The 22,129-nt window shown below is 40.0% G+C and overlaps 1 long non-coding RNA gene across 1 annotated transcript; it reads left to right on the top strand.

Moving 5' to 3' along the window:
• The first annotated feature begins 17,445 nt into the window (after positions 1–17,445).
• Positions 17,446–19,401, top strand: LOC309833712. The gene is made up of 3 exons (XR_014297799.1): positions 17,446–17,514; positions 17,718–17,791; positions 19,342–19,401. It is a non-coding gene; the product is annotated as an uncharacterized lncRNA (long non-coding RNA).
• Positions 19,402–22,129: the final 2,728 nt, after the last annotated feature.

Below are 22,129 nucleotides of genomic sequence, written 5' to 3'. Positions count from 1 at the left end.
CTATTGTTTATCAGTCAACTGAAAAAGTGAGTTTGGTTCAGGAATAAAAGTTTCACCTCTGTGTGTTTGGGTCTAGCTAGGGATGGATACTAGAATTCTAATGAATATTAGGTCATAGACCACAACCCTAAAATAGTCACTGAATTATTTTTTAAATCTTATACTTTGGGGATAGGTGAGTGGATACATACATTATAAAATATCTGCCTATATCAATACCTAAATTAATATATCAATACCCAAATAATATAATAGATGAAATAAAAAGAACCTGCCCTCCAGAATTGTCCTTCCAATTGGGGAAGAAAAGAAAAAAAGACACAAAAAGCTATACTATGCTCCTTTCATGACTTTAAATACTACCTCTATGCTCCTGATGCCCAAATTTATATCTCTAGCCCAAACTTCTTTTATCAACTCTACATCCATAGATCCAACATGTACCTGGCATCTCCCTAGCTTCATAAACATCTTAAACGCAACATAACGTAAACTGAACTCATGCTCTCCCCCAAAACCATTTCTATTACAACCATCACTCTCTGTTGAAGACAATACACTCCTTCCAGTTGGCTTAGACCAAGGGCAAACCTTAGAGTCACGTTTTATCCTTCTCTGCCTTTCTACATTAATCTCTAGAATATATTGCTGTCTCTAGTATCTAAGTATGTGCAAAGTGTGACCACTTAGCTCCACCTCTGCCTCTGAGACAATTGTTCAGGCCACCATCCACCTTTGGCCCAGGGAATTGCTATAGTCTGCTAACTGATCTCACTTCTACATCCGTCATCTTTACTTCAGACTCAGTATAACAGTGAAATTGGTGCTTTTAAATATATAAGTTAAATCACGTTTGATGATCTTGACTGCAAACTCTCCCTTGGCTTCCCATTTTTCTCAATAAAAGCCAAAGTCCTTACAATGGCACAGCCCTTTATAATGAATGTGATTCCCCTTATCTTTCCAAATTAGGTTGTAATTTTTTCACCTCATCAATCCTGCTCAAACATCACTGGTCACCTTTTTGTGTCTTGAGCACATGTGTCAAATCCAGTCTTAGGGCATTTGCACTAGCTGTCTTATCTGCCTGGAATATTCTTTCATTACCAATTTCAAGATTTTTCTCAAGGGTCTAGCTTTTAGTGAGGGCTAACACGATTCATGGTAATACCGAAATCTGCTTCCTACCCCTTGTACAATCTCAAGTCCGCTCACTTTGTTATTTTTTTTTAATGGCATGTATTACTTTATAATATTTGTGTGTCATGCTTTTGGCTTAATTGTCTGTATCCCCTGATATAATCGAAGCTTAGTCATAGCAGTGTTTTTTCTTTTTCTTTTATCTTTTTCTAACACGTACCAAGTGTCCAGAATAGCATCTGGAGCATTGTTTTCTCTGAATAAATATTTGTTGAGATAACAGAATAAATCCACGCTTCAGCAGTTACGTGGTAAACTAGGACAAGGATGCAAAACTCAGGCAATCCATTCTTCCAGTGCCTCAGGCCAAGAGCTTTACAATGATCCTTTATATTATTATAAACACAAGGGAACTTTAAAAATAAATTCAAATATCTATGTTCCACCCCAGACCAACTGACTCTGAATCTCTGGCTGTGGGCTACAAGCATGGGTGTTCTCGAGAAATCCAGGAGTGACTTTCAAATGTGCCTTGTAGGTCCATGGGGACTAAAACCCACTCTTGTCTGCCATTTCCTAAGCTTCAAGAATTCAGGGGAAAGTGGTCAATCACTTCAGCAGGGTAAGGATGATCCCTCAACCCCAACTGGTTAAGACTGGTGCCCTAATGTGCCCACAGCCACTAGGTTTCTGGTCCTCACTTAAAGCTGAAGAAAGTGTTTTTTGTTTTTAATTTCTCTTCTTCCTAGAAGGCACTTTGAATCTGTGAGTCTCACCTCTAGGTTCACTCTTTCAAAATTCTCTCATCCCAATCATCTCCCAGCTTGGACAACACCAATGAAAGATGTTTTTCCTCAGGGAAATGTTTGAGATTTGAATATATGTGCTAACGGGTACCCACACATGGACTTGGCATGGCCCTGCATTTTATCCACACAATTTACTCTGAATGTTTTCTATTTCTTGACGTAATGGAGATAAGAAAAACACACAAATGCCAGTTAACTACTTGGGTTTACTAAAACACTCTCCAAGTTTTCCTCTTAGACTTGCTAAAGCTCCTGGTTTCTCTCAGTTTTTCCTGGCCTCCCACTTCAACCTTCCTTCCCCCCATGACCTGAGTAGCACAAGGTTCTAAGAAATTATATATTCAGATGTGACAAGCTATGATTTATTTAACTAATTCTCTATTAGGAGGTATTTATGCAAAACGTCCTTTATTACTACATCTTTGCTCACATCCCTAGTGATTCTTCTAGGCACACCTTTGGATTTGGCATGGCTGGGCCAAAGGGTACACTGGCTTTAAGACTTTTGATATGTTTGTGAGGCTGGGGACAGTACAAACCATATTTAAGTTCACAGGACAGCTAGTAGGAAGGACAGCAAATTACAACGTAGGACAGGACAGGAGCATCCCTCATCTGGGATACTGGCCCCAGAGCCGTAACAACAACCCCTGTCCCCCGGAATGAAGGAAACTGGCTGATCAGATGTAGTGTGTTATAAAAGCTTGAACACAAAGCAAAGCAGGTGCTGGCTTACTTTCTCAAACATACCTGCACATGTGCATGCACACGTGTACACATGCACACGTACATATGCGCACACAGACATGCACCCCCAAACGCATTACACTCAAGCTTTCACTTTAGCAGGAGGAACTGCTCTTTAAGACACCGTATAGCCTTGAAATCATCAGAACTGATTGTGTGATCATTTCTGGGAAAGCAGAACTCTTGTTGAATGAAATACATGCCTTTGTCTCATACCTTTTAGATCCCGCACATAAATGCCATTTGAGAGGCTTTCATTTCTGTGGTGGACAAGCTCGAGAGATGCGTCAGCCTGAAAATCAAAGGTAATAAGACAGTTTCAGAATATTCAGAGTCAAATGCTCTCAGTCATGAATTGGGTACCTTTTGCTATGGAACAACAACAGAACTCGACAAATACCTTTCTGACTCAATTTTTTTTTAATTGTACTGTCTTAGCACACGAATCAGAGAGATAAGGCACCGTCACTGCTCTGCTAGTACAGAGAAGCTGGGGCGAGTCTAAGGAAACTCAGGGCCATCCACACACCTCAGCCTTCACAGGGGATCAGGGCACGGAGACCTCCTTGTTAACTTACCACTGACCAGCTGTGTTAAATGGTTCTCTGCCTTTAGCCATAGCTTTGCTGCAAACCATGAGCATGTCACTTTGGAGCCTGATGCTCTAAACTTGGGTAATCAAGTCAGGAACAGGGTTTCTTCCACAAACTCTCTGTGCAGCAGGATGAAGTATCTAAGTCAGAGTAAGTCATGGGCATGTAAATGCTTTGGAGAAAGACACATACTGTACTGGAATACTTTTAAAATAATTGAACATGAGAACACAGTGAACTAATAAAAAAGATGTAAAATACGTGGGCATTCATGCCGTCTTATATAAAAGGATCGCTCTGGCCTGCCAATATCAGAGCATTGCATTAGTCAATCAATTATTAAACTGATTTAGTTATGGCAGCACTTCATAATGACTATAAACATTTTAATATTTGAAGACATATATTGCAGAGTCATTCCATATAATTTCCAAAGCCTTTGATTGGAGTGGGAGATGAGGGGTGGAACTCCATCTTCTTGTTATCTTTTTTTTCATAAATCTTAGCATATTAGTTTGTCTGTGATCTTAAATTTTGGGTTTTTTAAAGCAGAGTGAGGACATATAGGATTTTGAAGAAATATGAGTGCAGATCCATATTAAACTTAGGATTTTTCTCCAACCTCTAGAGTTACCTTGCTTACACATCTTTGAACAGTGGTCTTCCTTCCCTCCCTCCCTCCCTCCCTCCCTTTCTAGGGCTTTCTGCTCACAGATGGTGGCGTAGTCTCCAGGTCACAGAGCTGTGGGCGAACCCAAGAGCTCGTGAACTGCACTGAAAATTCCAGGAAGAGTAAAAACCTCTCTCCTGACCATTCTGCAGACATTGGCTCCACGCCTGCCACTCATCGGGTACAAACAATGTGTATGATGATTGTTTTGGGACTGGATTAAGAGAAAGTGGCCCAGTGACCCCAAGCTCCAGGCCCATCTGGAGGGCATCTCCACATGCTGTTAGTCCTCTGAGTCCACGGGATGCATAAATCTCTTGCCTGCATCATTTTCCAAATCTTCTAAACCAAATGCAATAAGGAGGGAAAGACCTTCTTAACAAAATAGCTGCATATATATTTGTTTCCAGTATCTGTCTGATAAAGTCTTCACTTGGTTTTCACTCAGTCGATAGACAAGTGGCTGCCCCTGTTTTCTGTCCATCAGTCACCACAGCAACAAGTGCGAGTGCAGAGTTAGAGAAGCTTCGCAAAAAAGCTCAGGCCTTGGGCTGGTGCTGCCACTGTCTCTGAGCTGAAGGAAGAGAAAGCCCTGGCCGGTGGGAGTTAGGGATTGGATCTCGGTACGTGGCCAGGAAAACCCGGGGCCTCTATCCTGTTCCTAGCTCTGCAGTTTAGTGCTCCGTGGCCTTAAGCATACTAGTTAATGATGCTAATCTTAGCATCCTCTGCTGTTTCTCACCCAAACACGTTGAGGCTTCTTAGGAAATGTTTCAAGGTCTGGTTTTGCCAATAAGTACCTCAGGACAAACACAAATCTCTACCAAGTAGCAAAAAGCTTTCTCTCTTTTGAGTAGTCACAAGACGGAATGCTTTGAAATGCAAACTTTTCAGTAGGGAGGGTTTCTTACCCTCTACACTCAGGTAAGATTTCTATTGGATCTATCTCTTTCCCCTCCCTATGGACCAGTCTGCGGAAGGGATCCTTGCAGGGTTAGGGAGACAAGTAAAATCAAGGGAGTGGGAAATATATGTATTTTTGCCCTGTAAGAATTTTCTGGAGGAGTTCTCCTCCAGAGACCACTGTGCAGACTCACAAGCTGCTGCCAACCTCCACCTTCTACCAAACCAAACTCGAGAGTCTAGTTAAATGCCCAGCGAACAGTAAAGGATAAAATGTTAGAACTCAATAGGGATAGTAGACATCGTTTAATCCAATCTCTTTATTTTGCAGAGAAGAAAACCAGGGTCCCGCTGTGGACTACAATTTTCCAAAATTCCCTTTGTGTGGCCTCGAAAAGCAGTTTCCTGGGGGTTTTAATTATAATCCTGAAGAAGGTCTGCACGTTTCCATGTTGAAGTAAAGAAGCAATGTCTTCCTCCTACTTCTCCCTCTTCCTCTCAGAACCAGGATTTTCTGAAAGCCTCTTCATCTTACAGAAGAGGTTCTCTGAGTGACTACTCTGAGGCGAGAAGGAGAGCGAGGGTGGGAAACAGGGTTGTGTGGTGTGACAAATCCATAGAAAACAAATCATCGTGAAGATGAAGTCCTCTTCAAAAGGTCAAGGCTTTTGCATTCAGAAGGCTTCCAGTGATGCGTCAGGGAGAAATTTGCTAGAAAATTGTTAACATAACACACTTGTTCAGAAGAGGCCGATGTATTCATATTAATGCTTCTCTCTCTCCAGGCTGACATTGCTGTACATGTAATCCCATTAATTCTTACTGCTACCCTTTCAGGCTGTTTGCAGGTGTTTTATCTATTTAGCAAAATAGGACATTGAAAATTAGGAAGGTAAATAACGTAGAGATTTCAAATTCAGAATATTTATATCTTTCCTTAGTAGTGAAGAAAAGAGTCTCAAAAGCCAAGACTCTAAATACCAGCTGGCAGAGCTGGAGTCTGGGGACTTGTGCCCTGGACCTCAGAAGGCACACTTGATCTGATTTCCTCTTGGCCGTGGGTTTAGAGGTCCCCTTGTATCCGCATTTCCTGTGTAGTTCTTTGAAACGTGGAGTATAGGTAAGCTAGGTCAGAACACAAAATCTGGTCTGGAAACCATGATTCATAAAACTATCCCTTTGAACTCACCTTAATTGCTGAGATCTCAGGGTACTGTCAAACTAGAAAATCAACAACAAAAAGGATATGTGGGAAGCATATATATGAGAAGACACACCTCTAAGACTCGAGTAGTATAGTCTTCAAGGAATGAGGAAATCACCTGAACTTCAGGTCCCAGGATGAGTCAGTCCCTGACTAGCTGCCTTTCAAACCTCTTACCTGGAGCAGGGCCACATCAACAAGGTCTTGGGCTGCCAGACATTTCCTTGCTATGTGTTATGGACTGTACGTGACTGCCTCAAATTTGTATGGTGCAGCCCTAACCCCCAGAGGGGAGGGATAGGGCCCTTGGAAGTTAATTAGGCTAAATGAGGTCATGAGGACGGAGACCTTGGGATGCGATTAGTGTCCTTATGAGAAGAGACACCAGGGCTCTCTCCCTGCCAGGTGTGAGCACTGTGAAGACGGCCACCTGCAAGCCAGGGGCAGATCTCTCCCCAGAACTCCACAATGCTGCTCCCTGATCGTGGACTTGTGGGCTCCAGGACTGTGAGACATAAGTGTGTGTTGCTTAAGACGGCCAGTCCGTGGCATTTTGTTACAGCCACCCAAGCTGAACAAGACACCATGCCTTGGTCTCCAAGGTCTATGCCTAATTTTTTCTGTGTCATTGGACTACAGCAGTTGTGGCCACAACTCATTGCAACACAGGTCACCTCAAAGCCCTTTGCGGTGTTTGCCAAAGTAAATTGTTTACTTAAATATGCTGCTTTGGTGTCTTTCTCTAGGTTTTATACTAGGCTGTCTTAGCCCATAGGAGCTGAGAGACTCCTCAGGAGATGGTCAAGCTGCCTGAACCTCCCTTGAGTTTCCCTTGAGAGATACAGGGTGAGGAATCATGATGGAATGACCCCCAAGGCTTCTTCACCCCAGACCAGCTTCTGTCAATATATTCTTTTGACACTTAGGATAAAATTTTTACAGAGTGAAAGAGGAATAGATTTTATGTTTCAAAGTCCCTTCAGAAAGATTTTATCCCCATTATCAAGAAAGGGAAAAATGGGCTCAGTCATTCAAGAGCTTTTCTTAAAAAGGGAGGGATGTGCAAAGGCTCATCTTCCTCTTGGGCTCTGTGGGAAGGTAATCCATTTTAGATCAATAGCTATTGGTTCATGATTAGCCATTGGTATTCCTCATTAAAACAAAATTAGACTGTCACCCGGAAAGTAATATTTGAACCATGTTTCAGTTTCCGAGAAACCTATAACAAGGGCAGAATATTAATCAGATTGTGCTTTGGGGAGCTGAAGCTAAAGTTATAAATATTTTCTTAAGATACATTATATAAGACAATTCAGTTACTGATGAGGCGTGAATGCTTCTAATGGCATATTCTATAGGGTGATTTATTTTAATTGTCACTCTGGGACCTGTTATTACACAGTGTTAGGATGGGTCACTGCATTAGAAAATTAAAGCTGATGAAAGGCATTCATTTTTAGCCTGTTTATAAATTCAGACCTTTGGGATAAAGAGATGCTGACTGTACATAAATCCTGCTTGACCATCATTTCACCATTCACTATGTCTGGTGTTAAAGACCGAGCAAGGCAGCCACACAGCTGTGACTGTCGTGCGGGTTTCTGTTCCAGCCACAGCTGCCTCTGGTCAGGATGCAGGGACTGAGACAGGATGAGATTCCACTCGCCTGGAGGATACTGACTTTCTCCTGGCTACTGCCCTGTAGGCTTGACGTTGACTGTCCAGAATAGAACCAGAATTGGAGCAGGGAAGAGAGCCAGCATTTAACAAACTCTAGTATAGGGCATGATTTTACTACTGCTCTCATTTTACTTCTCATGTCCCCTAAGATTGGTAAATGTCTCTATTCTAAAAAGAGAAGTTCAGAGAGATTAAATTGGAGAAGTTTGCACAGGTAATAAAACACAGTGCCAGAAATGATTTAGCTTGTAGTGAATACTCATAAAAACAAGACACTTCTTATTGCTTTATTTTTTTGCCTTTTCACAGTAAATGTTTCATTGCTAGCTGTATAAGAACAGACATAACATTAATAAGACAGGCTCATATATAACACCTCTACTGTGGCCTTAAACCCTAGATTTAATTTTTTTTCAGTTGGTCAGATAGGGCCTCTGGGCATGTGTAGAAGGTGTAGGGAGATGGAGGGAACAAGAATGACAAAAGACCAGGACTCACGCTGGTGTTTTGAGTGCAACCCTCCAACTCTATAAATCCTTCGAGCTTACACGATAGAAAAAAAAAAAAAAGAAAGAAACACAGATGCATTTTGGAGGTCAGATATGCAGTTAGTCACTCTAATTTTTGCCTAAATGAATCCATCTTTTGTGTGTGCTGAAAAGAGCAAATTGCCTGCAATGTACGTCTAGGCAGTTTCCAAAGCAGAATCAGAAAGTGAGATGCCAAAAATTGTCTTTGCTCTTTACATCATCACCAGATTAAAGAGGAATTGTGTTCATGCAAATGAGGATGCAGGTGCCTGCCACCTGGAGACCACCCAGTCATACCAGTTGGTCTACAAAAACTGTTCCTGGAGTGTCATCAACAATATAAAGCTTCAAAGTTTGAGAAACTAACTCTACAAGGTACAGCTGTTTTAGCTGGGGAGCAAAGGTACCAGCCTGCCAGTCTCTGAATCTGGTCTGTTTTGTTGAGAACCTAATGGGATTTCTCCTCATGGTTCCTTTGGCTTGTACACAGGTATTATGCCATGTTTAGGCAACATATTTTAAATTATACTTAACGGATAAATCTTGAATTGTTCAGTCATTGATTTCTATTAACAAATCTAAATTAAGTTCTAAATTTACCATTGTAGCTCATTATGGTGACAGCAAATGTAAAATTTCATTGTCAATGATCAAAAAACTTAAAAAGTGCAGTCTACTACCTTGCTGTTTTGAGTTTCTGAGCACATGGCAAACATTCAAAATGCTGTCTCCCCTATTTAAATGTTGCTTTATTTCCACATTTAAATGACTAGTTTTGGGACTTACATTACACATGTCACTACTCAGTTACTATTGGAAGTATGGGAGTGTGAAAATTGTGGCCACCAATCTAAGGTTCTCTGGATATTCCTAGTTTTATATGCTGTGTTTACTTCCTAAAATGGTGACTCATTAAAGACTCCACAAGAGATCATCTGCTATTATATTCTTTTGAGTTTTCCTTAAATAAAAACTGTTAAAAGTGGGAGATCTTTTCTAATTAAATTGATAGTAGCAGTAGGAATGTGGTTGTTTGCATTACTGAGTTAAATATGCCATTGTTGGTTTTTTCTAGCAAAGCTAATCAAGAGTTATCTTCTTTCCCAAACTGTCTTTTCCTTCCTAACTTCTCTGTTTCTGTCTCCAGAAAAGCTATTTTCTAGGCCCTCTTGTTCTAAGCTTCTTGTCATATCTGACAATGTTTTTCTCTTCTGCTTTCCAGCTAAGTCCCCCTAGTACGAGACCTAGTGACCTCCCCTTAAATGTTTTCTTAGATTCATGTTGCTTCCTACATTTCTTCAAATTTAGATCCTTATTATTTTATACCAAGGGTACAATATCTGGGGGCCTCTTAACCCCCAGCTACTCCTGGTCCCCATGCTGCCTGCCCCCTGTTTTTGTTGTCCATCTGCCCTTCTCTTGACTCTCCCCATCAACACCCTAGAATCTGCTTTGGGGTCTTTCCCCGTGGCTCCTATTCTTCAAATACCATATCCCGGATCCACCAGACTTTCTCAGAGCTACTTTTCTCTTGCCTTCCTTGTTGTTTGGATTAGCTTTATATTCTAAGGCTTTATCATACATTCATTAGTGTTTGTATTTCATTTGTATTTGTTCACACTAAGTAAATAATGCACAATTAAATAAGGGGGCAGTTCATTCATCATTTTTATTGTTCCTAGTAAATTCTGACCCCTGCCCAGTGGGAGCTGATAATCTGGGAGATGGACTGGTATATGGAGATTGACAAGTGAGCACTCGACTTGGACACCAGATAGATGTTCAGGATTAAGTGAGAGGTAAGGTGAGGTGTGATAGGAGAACAGGGGAAGATTACTCGGCCAGCACGGGGAAGGCGGGGCTTGGGGTTAACTCATCTCACGATTAGTGTGTGACCTGAATGGAGTCTCAAAATATAGGCATCATCAGTCAGCCTTATGCAATCGCTACCATCCCAGCCATGCTGGGCTACTTGCTGAACTGAATTGTTTCAGAAGGTTTGAAAGGCAGCAAGCGTTTGGTACAAGTACGCCTCTTTCCTATCTTTTTTTCTCTACATGAATGGGATCACATAAAACTCTATTCTCTGTTTCTCTACAAAGTCTTAGAAACTATTATATTTATTATTTATTACCAATTGCGAATGCTGGTGGCTGCATGATCACCAATTTTAGGCTCGGGTAGATTATATAATCTACTCTGAAGGCCTTAGATGTCTCAATTTTCCCAAGGAAAATAAGATAGATTATTGATACCTGAAAGTTCCTTTGGAACCAAAGATACTACTGAACATGAGCCTAAATGTCATCTAAACTTCCCTGCTCCTATGTGTCCACTCTGTTAGTGCTAACACATTTGTTTATTTGGGGTTATGACTTATGCAGGTTTTAGCGTGAGAAGTCAGTCTTTCTGTTTTTTTCCCAATTAAGGTTGCCAGATTTAGCCAAAAAAATAAGGTTGCCAGATTTAGCCACTTTAATAATTGGGTCCTTAGGTAAATCTGAATTTCAGTGAGTGAAATAATGAATACCTCCTTATTATGTCTCAAATATTGCAAAGTGTTAGTTTAAGTACTTGGGACATACCAGTACTAAAAAATATTCTTTATTTATCTAAAATTAAAATTTCTTTGGACTTTCTATGTTTTATCTGGAAACCTTCCTAATTTCTCTTCCTAAGTAACTGGAATTGGATAAAGGCTTTTCATACAATAGTCCAGTACCTGTGAAGCACAATTACGTTCCACTGACACAAGTGACATCAGCCTTCAATGTCTCTTCCCTATTCATCTAGCGATCTTGCCGATAGTCTTTCCACCTCCTTTCTAGGCTGTGGAAGTTACCACAACTCTGGTACACGGGCTGCCCTCTCCTGCTTTTATTCATCTGTTTCAGTTTACGTCTACAACTTGCTTTTTGTGGTTATTTCCTTGTCATAGGTGCTCTTCCAAGTTGTTTCTGCCTCTTTGAAGATGTCATGACCCTGGTCCCTCCTGTCTGTGCTATAATCGCCTCCATCAGAAGATCCCCTCTTTAATTTCCCCTGGAATATCTAAGATCTGCTGATAGAGACACTGCAGCATCCTGTTCTGACTCTCCACCCCATGGCTGTCTATCCTATGGACATCCAACAGATACGTTCCCCTTGCCTAAGCCAGGTGAGCAGGGAGAATCCATCACTGTCCTGAGGACCCTGCACAGACGGGTCACCTCGGCACCATCAGCCTGTTTCTCTCCCTCTGCCTGAGCCGCCTCTTCTATTCTGAGGGTCCCTTGAGTGAATGGAGAATTTTCACTGAAAACTGGCTCTTCTCAACACTTTTTAAATTTTAAAATAAGAAAAGTATTCTGGTTGAGGGAAGATTTAGACATTCTGAACGAATTTCTAATTGGAAAGATTATAGTTTATATGAGAGAAATATCAACATGTATTTTCAATATTGCAAATGACTGTTTAGAACTTATAATTCAGAATTCCTTCAGGACATCCCCATGGAAATGGAGAGATAGACTTGTCTCATGTAACATTAACTGTGTCTATGTTTATACACCTGAAGTTTCCTTATGAGATTTCTTATAGGCAAGGACCATCATTTAGGGGACTCTTGGACAACCTCACAGATAATTGTGCAACCACAAAAGAGTTGGAAACATTTCTAATGTATATATATATATTTTAGGTCTATAGAGTTTTAAAAAGTCATCACTTTAATAATTGGGTTTCTCCCTTCCAAGCTCACCTGTGACGTGTGATCTTCTCTTTTAAAAATAGTTTCCATAGGAGTGGAAAGATGGGTTATGGACCTGGGAAAAATAGGACTTTTGAGTACTTTTTTCAGTCCTGCCACAAATGGCTAACCACAAATGGGTGACAATGTTCATAATTGTTCTTTGTTTTACTTTGTTCGTCTGCCAAGAGAAACACTTCCTTACTGACCTGCCTTTGTATGTATATTATAAGGATGAAACGGTACAAACAGCATTTTTCATTTAATGAGGCATCATTGTTGTTATTACATATTTCTACTAAGAAGGTTTTATTTCTTTGACAACTTATTTAGGCTCTATATCCAAATTTGGAGTGGATAGAAATGTATCCTTCTTTCCTTCAATTCCTGTATTCAATCACATCATCAGCTCTGTAGAGGTTACTCTCTCCTGTACTAAAAATCACCTTTTGCAAATGTCCTTATGGTCTGTAAAGCATTATTGCAGGTACTAGGTTATAAGATTCATATATCATTTAATTGACAGACAACATATAGTATGGATTAAAGTAAAGGCTGAACTGACATATAGTATGGATTAAAGGCTGAACTGCAGTAGCAATGGGAGCTCAGCATGGCTTAGGTAAAGCAGAAACGCCGAGGAGAGGGTTTCAAAATGGCAAGTCTGCGGCTCTCACTCATCTGGGGCAAAGTTGGCTTCCAATGGGACTGCACTGGAATCCTTGGGGGCTGAGCTACAAATCTGGCATTCCCATATTTCCATGTTTCAGTTCTCAGAAAAAGAGAAGGAATATGTGTAGAAGGAATGACCAATGTCTTCAGGCCCTATTAATATATTTAGTAAGGTCCAGCTCTAATTCTATACCTTTTGTAAGTTCTTGTATAGCTATTTCATTTGAAAGTGATTTTACTTCAACTACCCTTTCTCTGTGTAGATACCTTTCTTCAACTAAATTGTAAACACCTAAAATAGAGAAATATGTTTTCTGTTACAGATTCTGAGGCCTTGTATCAAGTGTTTCACATAGCAGACATTTGACAAAGGAGCTAGCAGTCAATAGTTGAATTTGTGAATTATTGTTTGTTGTCATCTAGCCCACAGTTGTAATTGTGTCAGAAAAAGGAAGGGGAACAAATAGGGTCTGGTGGACCTGAGATGCAAACACGTACACACACACACACACACACACACAAACACACACACACACATATACACACACAAACACACTCACGCTTGCCCACTTCAGGCCAGTCCTGTCATTTCCTCATTTTAGTTGTGCTAAAATTCTCCTGCTATGGGTTGAATTGGGTCTCCCCTAATTCATATGTTGAAGGGCTAACCCCCCTATAAATATGGTCCTAATTGGGAAAAAGGGTCTTTGCAGATGATGAAATTAGGATGAGGTCATGAGGGTGGGCTCTAACCTAATATCACTGTGTCCTTATTAAAGAGGAAATTCGGACACTGAGACACATAGATGGGAGAGAGTATAAAGACACAGAAGAAGACGGGCATCTGTAAGCCAAGGAGGAGGCCTGGACCACATCCTCCCTCCAGCCCCTGGAAGGAACAAGCTCTGCTGACACCTTGACTTTAGACTTCTATTCTCCAGAAATGTGAGAGAGAATAAGTTCCTGTTGTCTAATTCACTCAGCTATGGTTCTTATTATAACAGCTCTAGGAGATGACTCCATCTCCCATATATAACTTTTCACAGAATTCCTTGGTGTTTTATAGAAAAGGACTCTCTCACTCCACATACGGCTAACCCATAGTTGTGTGTTGCCAATAGCTCAGGACTGTGCCAAATCTGAGGGACTTTCATGGTCAAAACATCCTGCTTTTACACATCATTAATTAAATTATTTTTGTTTATTCCTTTTTCTGTGTAATGTTGCTTATGTACACTCTAAACCCAATGGATTAGAACCTTTATATAATAATGGCCTCTTTCTGGCCACATAAGGAGTGTTTGCATTTGAAATGTTTTCTTGTTAGTCATGTTGCCTTGGCAAATTAGATAGGAAGAATATAATTACACTCTTTCAAGATTCTCTCTAATTCCTCAGAGCTCACTGAATCATTTTTCCTGAAATTTGTGAAAAGCTTTTCTCCCTTTCAAGATTCTTTTCTAAGCCATAAATACATGCACATTTATGGAGCTAAATACCCTTGCCATGTCTTTCTATGCTATGAGAGCACTTCCTCCCTCACATAATTAAACCCTGTTTAGCAACTTGTGAGGTTGGAACAAGGCCCTGAGTCCATTCCCCCTCTCCTGTCCCCTTAAGGAATGTCATATTGTTTTATAGTAATAAAAATATACATCCCTTATAATGATGGCTAAAGACAAATTCCACAGGTTTAAAAATTATAACAAATTATCCACATATTATTAATTATGCAGTTACATTTATATAACCTAATCATACAAACCCATATCTTTAATCACATTATGACTTCCTAGAAACCCTAAACCTATCATGAAATCTTGCATGTGGTATACATTCAATAACAACTTGTCCATGTGGGTTTTCTTCTGTTTCATAACTATTGAAATTTTATAGGTGAAAAAATTGAGACTCAGGGTTCAGGCCATTTTTTTTTAGTACATGATATACCTTGCTTACTGGTTAGTTACTGGTTAGTAGGTTTTGGGGTCACACAGCTCTGGGCATGAGACTTGGCAATGGACGCATATAGGCTGCTATAATTTTGTGCAGGATGACTTCTGTGACCTTCAGGTCTGTAGGGTTGATGCCACAATGAAATGAGTTATGGATGTGAAGCTGTTTAGCACACCACTTACCAAGTTCTAAGTGTTCAGTGAGTGCTAGCAATTATTACTAACATCACTGGCTTTTCCTCGTCCCTTACCATGACCAAAGTCAAAGACAAAGATTGCCCTTGACGATTCCAGGCATCAGTCTTAAGCTGCAATGCTGTTCTGATTCCTTTATTCTTGTAAAGTCATATTAACTCCTGGAGTTAACTAGCCTGGAGGAGTGTTTGGTGAGCTTCCAGGGGACTAGCACCTACATGGGGATGGTAATAAAGTCCAGTAAGAGAATGGGATTTTCGGGCTTCCCTGGTGGCGCAGTGGTTGAGAGTCTGCCTGCCGATTCAGGGGGACACAGGTTCGTGGCCCGGTTGGGGAAGATCCCACATGCCGCGGAGCGGCTGGGCCCATGAGCCATGGCCGCTGAGCCTGCGCATCCGGAGCCAGTGCTCCGCAACGGGAGAGGCCACAACAGTGAGAGGCCCACGCACCGCAAAAAAAAAAAAAGAGAGACTGGGATTTTCCCTAAGGTTTCTCAAGTACTTGCTGACAGAGAGGAAACAAGAAAATGTTTTCTTCTCAGCCTGTGCACTGCAGGAATCCCTCCTATGAATCACTCCTTCTGTTGCCTATCCTTTCAAACTTCTGTCTAAAATAGGTTAGAATTTCCTCACACAAATTATTTACCTTAGGTCTGAGCAAAGTTACTTTATTAGTAGCAAACCCTGGGTTTGTATTTCAGAGAAAGAAAAACAAAACAGGCAAGGATTGATTAGTAAAATTCATGTGCTCAGATGTCAAAGGATTCCATGTGATGTTTGTAATCCCATCCTGCCGCATCACAAATTATTATAAATCCTTCCCAATGGGAATAAGATTCTCAAAATAGTGATCTGCCCTTGACTAAAGCTGAGCAGATGTGCTGAGAACAACACAGGAAATAAATCATTAGCAGAATATGTACAAGTCTTTCTTCCTAAACTTCCATGGCTTCCCAATAAGATATGTATAATGTGTCTTTCCTGGATCAAACTGTAGTAATTTTTTGGTCTGCTCGCTGTAACCTGGTAAGGCATTTTTAGACTCATTCAAAGTAACTGTTAGTTTTGTTTTAATCTATTTTTTCCCTATGTTTATCAAGTTTTGGGCCTAGAGAATTTTTTAAGTGAGGTTTCTTTCAGTAAAAATTCACCATGTTCGGTGACAGTTCTATGATTTTTGACAAAGGCAGAGTGATATGTAATGAATCAAGACATAGAAGAATCCCATCACCCCTCCCCCAACTGCCCTGCCCCCTCTGTAGTGCAGTCTCCCCTGTTTCCTGTCCCAACCATTTTGCTTTTCTCTAAATGTTATGGGAAGGGAGTTATATAATGTGAACCTTTCTGAACCTGGCTTTCCCCCAGCCATAGTGCATTTGACGTTCACCCATTTTGTTTAGAGATTAGCAGACCTCCTTTTTATTAACAAGACGCATTGCTCCATGAGTGTGTTACAGTTTGATTATTATATTCACAGTCAAAAACATTCGGACTGTTTCCAATATTTTTACTTTTATTTTTTAATAGACCTTTATTGGAGTATAATTGCTTCACAATACTGTGTTAGTTTCTGTTGTACAGCAAAGTGAATCAGCCATATGCATACATATGTCCCCATATCCCCTCCCTCTTGAACCTCCCTCCTATCCTCTCTATCCCACCCCTCTAGGTCATCGCAAAGCACGGAGCCGATCTCCCTGTGCTACGCGGCTGCTTCCCACTAGCTATCGGTTTTACATTTGATAGTGTATACATGTCCATGTCACTCTCTCATATTTTTAAATTGTGAATAACAGAAATCCCTCAGCTTTGTTATCTAAATCTAAATCCAACTCCCAAGCTCATGTTTGACTGGCTGTATAAAGATGATTTTACTGGGGTGACAAGTAATGAACAGAGTGGAGATCATTAGAGAAAGATGAGGCCTGACTTTAGTAGATGGGAGTGGATATATGCAGGAACGATGGAAAGGCTTTGGTTTAGACACGCTGATAAACTGACAATGAGAAACAATCTTTATCTATATCTTATCATATATTTACTCAACATAAGTAGCAACTCCATGCATGTTACTTTACTAATTTAAATCTAATCATGCCATGACCAAAAAGTTAAAGCTTTATGAAATATATTAAATTAGGACATTAAGTCAAGAATTGAATTTCTGGTAAGAGTTTTCTTTTTTAGAACCATCAAAGGTATAACTGACTTCTTATCCTGGTCTATATATGACATCCCCTAATGTCAGGTCAGTTGCTTGTTGGTTAGATTTCCTAAATTGCTTCAGGATTTTCAGTTGCTTGGCCCTGCATAAGTTGACATTGTAGTTCAGGAAAAGCAAGTTGAATGGCAGCTCTTACATCTGCGCTAACATCAGGGCTCCTGGGCTTGATGCTGGGATTGCCCAGCCCAAGTTAATACTTGGAATCATCAAGAATCGATATTAAGCTGAGTTTGCAAAATATATTCTACCTAATTTGTTAAATATGTCTCCCCATTCTGGGACACAGTTGTCATGAAACGGTGGACCTTGAACTGACTACAAGTGGGAAATCAACAAAAAGCAAACAATTCATGAATATTTTTCAGACTCAGAAACAAACAAAACACCAGTGCCTTTTGGTTGTTGTGTTATTTTAATGCTCTGAAGGTTACAGATGAATGGTATTGGTATTTCTAATTCTGAAGAGGTATGAAGAAAATGGCTTCTAATTCTGAAGAAACCATGTCTTTGGAAGTCATTTAATGATGAGAAAATACTCTTTAATATTTTTATGGGTTGGGGAATAAAACAAAACCTTCCCTTAGGTAAAATCATGAACTTATTGCATGGGGAGAAGAGAGGCTGGAAAGGACATAAAATAAGATGTCATTTTTTTTTTTTTAATAATAGGCTCTGCAGACTTTTAAAGAAGAGGATGATCACCATGAATTGGTGTCTTCAGGAAGGATTTCAGGGGGAGAAAGGTAAGCTACTTCTTTTTTTTTTTTTAATGTTTCTTAAGATCTGAGATCAGGTGAATGCACTGTGTAAAGGGAGCTTAGCAGTGACACAGAAAACAATGACTTACTGGTGAGAGCCCCGGGAAGGGGGTAAAATTTCACTCATTGAGAATACATTGAGTCTGTCTTGTATCTCATGTACTATACTGTATGCTAAGAACACACAGTGAATACACCTTAGAAATTTGTCCCTGAGAAGTATATTTTCCAGTGGGGAAAGAAGCAAACAGTTAACAGGTAATTCTGATATCGCATGAATGTGATGTTAGGAGTTAGAACAGATCATCTGGCAAAACATAGGAGGGAGACATTTAATCTAGCTGTGGTGTCATCAGATAATCCTTGAAGACAAGTATATCTACGGAGAAATCTAAAGGGTGATTGAGAATTACAAAGGGAAAGTGTTTTAGGCAAAGAGAAAAAAACATGCAAAGGACTTGTTTCAAAAACTTAAGAACATGTTTCTGAAATTTGAAAAATGTCACAGTAGTAGAGCTTAGAGCTGTGTAACAGGTCCTGAAGAGCAAATGACATTGAGATTCCAGATTCTACCTCATTGAGACATTTAGACCAGGTCTCAATGTCAAGATCAGATCTGCATTTTGGAAACACTGCTCTGTGGAAGCGTGGAATAACTGGACCGTCGTGAGATTATGGGTCAATTAAGAGGCTACTCCCATGTTCCTGGAGAGGAAAATTGATGACAGGGACAAAGATAGTATAGTCGGGATACAGAGTGGAAACACAATGGAAAATGAGCTAATATATAAACCAAAGATACTGTGATGCTGTGGACACTCAAGAATGAGAGAAAGGAATCAAGTGTGGCACCTGATTTAATGGATTGATGTTTGTGCCATTTACTAAAATGTAAAACACAGGAAGGAGCAACTGCTTGGGTAAAAAAAAACCACACACACAAGAATCTTCAAGCTATACTGTTTGTCAAACATCTAAATGAGGCAGAAATTATATATATATATATATATATATATATATATATATATATATATATATATATATATATATATATCTCAAAAGAACAGTCTGGGTTCATGATTTGAGGGTTATAAGTACTCAGGTATTATCTGAAGCCATGGGAGCAGGGGAGATAGATGCCCCACAGTTATGTGCTGTAGAAAATACACATGAAGGTATCATGAGGAATGGGGCTACACAAGTAGATGGAATTATTTGGATGGAGCTCTAAATAGCAGACTACAGAATTTAAGACAATCCTATAATTAGTGAGGAAAGCACTGTGTCACCTCCCTCCTCACTCCAGGAAATTGGTATGATGCACAAGGAAGATTATGAAGTTAAAACTATGGCAGCTAAGTATTTTCATCTGGAAATTGTTGGACGTATTATAAGTAGACAACTGCAAAAGTCTAGATAATTAATAAGGAGCTGAACAGGAAACGTGGCCTGGGGACAGAGAACACGCAAAGTGGGTGAGAGAGTAAGACCTGTTTTCTGATCTGCTAAGCATTAAAAATATTATTTTTCTTTAGAAATTTTCCTTGGGTGAGAGCAAGCAAAATACAATTAAATAAACCACAAGGAGAATTAAGTGAGTAGTCTCCCCCCGAGTTTGGCATTTTATCGATTCTCTAGATTGGGATTGACACCAACAAATTAAGCTTAGTGAGCTGTAAAATAGTATTGGTCTTTCACATGGCATCCGAGAATGTCCAGGAGATCTAAGATTTCAAGCTGTAACACCATGTTTTTAGAAATGGAACAGAATTGGGCTATGATCCTATACTGAATCCTCCCCCCAGCCCGAGTTAGAGCATCATCATTCCCTCCCATGGAAAAGATTCCTTTGTAATGCATGGATGTTTCTAATGGAAAACCTACACAAGGTAGGGCATTTGTCGTTCAGATTGTATATTTATTTAGGCTATCTATTTCCTGGTCTAGATCTATTACCTGGTTCAGGAATTACAACTAAAGCTCACAGTATGCCCATTGAATCACTGAGATGATTTTTGGCCTGTGCTAGTGATTCTTGTTGGACCACATTTAAATAGTCAAGCATTTCTGATTTTGATATCATTTTCAAATTTTTTATCCATAAATTCTTCTCTCTAAGTAGCAGAGGGCTTGGATTTGGAGCTTGGAGGTCACAGCCATACCAATTTCTGGTTTAGTTTGCATGATTCCCTAGGGCAATGAGCCATCTCTGTATGACCTTCTTGGTCTTAATTTGAAATTGTATAAAACAGGAATAGATTTTTTTTCAAGTCTCAGTACTTTCTTAAAACCTCCCTTACCTCAGTTCTCATCTCCCACAGGAGGTTCAATCAACCATAAAATCATCCATCCTTTAAGTTTGAAACGACATTTAAATATCACGACACCCAAATTCCCTTAAAATGCTATCTCCTCCGTATCTTTTTTTTTAACATCTTTATTGGAGTCTAATTGCTTTACAATGGTGTGTTAGTTTCTGCTTTATAACAAAGTGAGTCAGCTATACATATACGGATATCCCCATATCTCCTCCCTCTTGCATCTCCCTCCCTCCCACCCTCCCTATCCCACCCCTCTAGGTGATCACAAAACACCAATCTCCCTGTGCTATGTGGCTGCTTCCCACTGGTTATCTAGTTTACATTTGGTAGTGTATATATATACCTGCATATCTTTTAAGATAGATACCTGCTGTTCTAAAATCTGCGAATCAGCCTGTGTGTGGATTTGGCAGTCAGACGTATATTGATTCAAATTCCAATTAGGCTACTTACTGCCTCTGCAATCTCTCATAGTATTAGTTCCATTTTTTTTTTTTTGAAAAACAAAGCTGATGATTGCTATAAACATGAATATTTTCATAATTTACACACTGACTTGGTCCATGGAGATCCTCACCCTTCTTTAGCACATCTCGTTCACCACAGGGTTTTCCTCCCTTGTCGGATAACTCCTACAATGGATTATTAAGCATATGTATCCCAATGCTAGAAGTGAGTTTCCCATTCTCGTGATTTTATGTATTTCCAAAAACTAAAAATCATCATTTCACACACGGATATGATGATTTTATTGCCAACCCCCAGGGCATGACCGGGAAGAGGCCGGGCATGGCAATAGAAATGACCTCTGCAATGAGTGAGGCTGTGAGGACATGGCCACCTCCACAGGATGCGTTCGAGCCTGCAGGCGTCTTAATAAGTTGGAGGGAAAGCTTGTTTACCAGAATATGCCTCATCGTCCCTGTGTACCACAGTTTGCCAGCAACCCTTGGGGAGCAGGGCTTGGGCCATTTCCCCCTGCAGAGGCACATATTGGCTTCATCTTCATGGCAGCATTTCCTGGGGCTGCCACTGATTTCTGAACACTTCCTCCTAGAAAGCAGAGAAAAGAGAGACAACAGAGGACGAAATTGCTTCATCAAAGTGCTCTGGAGCTGGGCTGGTAGATATGATGAGCCTGTCCCAACAGAGTGTGCTTAACTGTCCCGTGGCTTCAGAGACAGCCCTGCCTTACAGAGAACAGAGGCTACTGCTCAGAAATCTATGAACCTATACTGTCAATAGATAGATATTCCCTGAGCTTGTGTATGAACTTGCATAGGGAGAAAAGTACCATGACACTTATGAAAGCTAATGCAATATACATATGAAATTTCCCCAGAAGGAAATTCAAATCTAATTTCAGACTCTGATATCCAATGGCTGTCTAAAAAAGCAAAAGGCACAACAAATTAAGCTGAAATAATCAACTGCTGCCTGAAATCATTGATTTGAATCACACAGAACACATAATTGTCTCAATTGAATAAAGTCACAATCCAGTTTTAATAACGAGGCATTTTAAATGAGTCACGATTATAAAGGCCCAGCTGCAACTGGATTCACCCTCAGATGAGAATATAATCTTCTGTCTCTAGCAAAAAGCAATTCTGTTTATCCTTTCCCAGTGCAAGAGAAATAAACAGGGATTTTAACAGGACCAATCTATAGTAACTTTTATAGACTGCAAAGCATCTTCATAATCATTGTGATTTCATAGCTGTAGCTACTAGTTTGCAATTCTGATTTTTTTCACTAGCTTGAGAAGTATAAAATTGGGGATTTTATATTCAGCACCCAGCTTTGATATGTCTGAGGAGGTAGAGAAGGTCTTCTTCAAAGCCACAGACTTTCATATGTGTGCTGGAAGAGATCTCATTTCAGAGTATGGCCTCGTAGAAATGGCCAGTGTTTGGTGTTCAAACTTGAATGAGATTCAGGCCCTATTAGTTATTTAATGTCTATCTCAGGGACCTTGGACAAATTACCTAACCTTTATAAA

This window comes from Grampus griseus (assembly GCF_964374135.1).
Source record: "Grampus griseus genome assembly, chromosome: 15".
NCBI classification, from domain to species: domain Eukaryota; kingdom Metazoa; phylum Chordata; class Mammalia; order Artiodactyla; family Delphinidae; genus Grampus; species Grampus griseus.
Note: the sequence above shows the minus strand (reverse complement) of the source record. Positions and strands in the feature narration are given on the sequence as shown.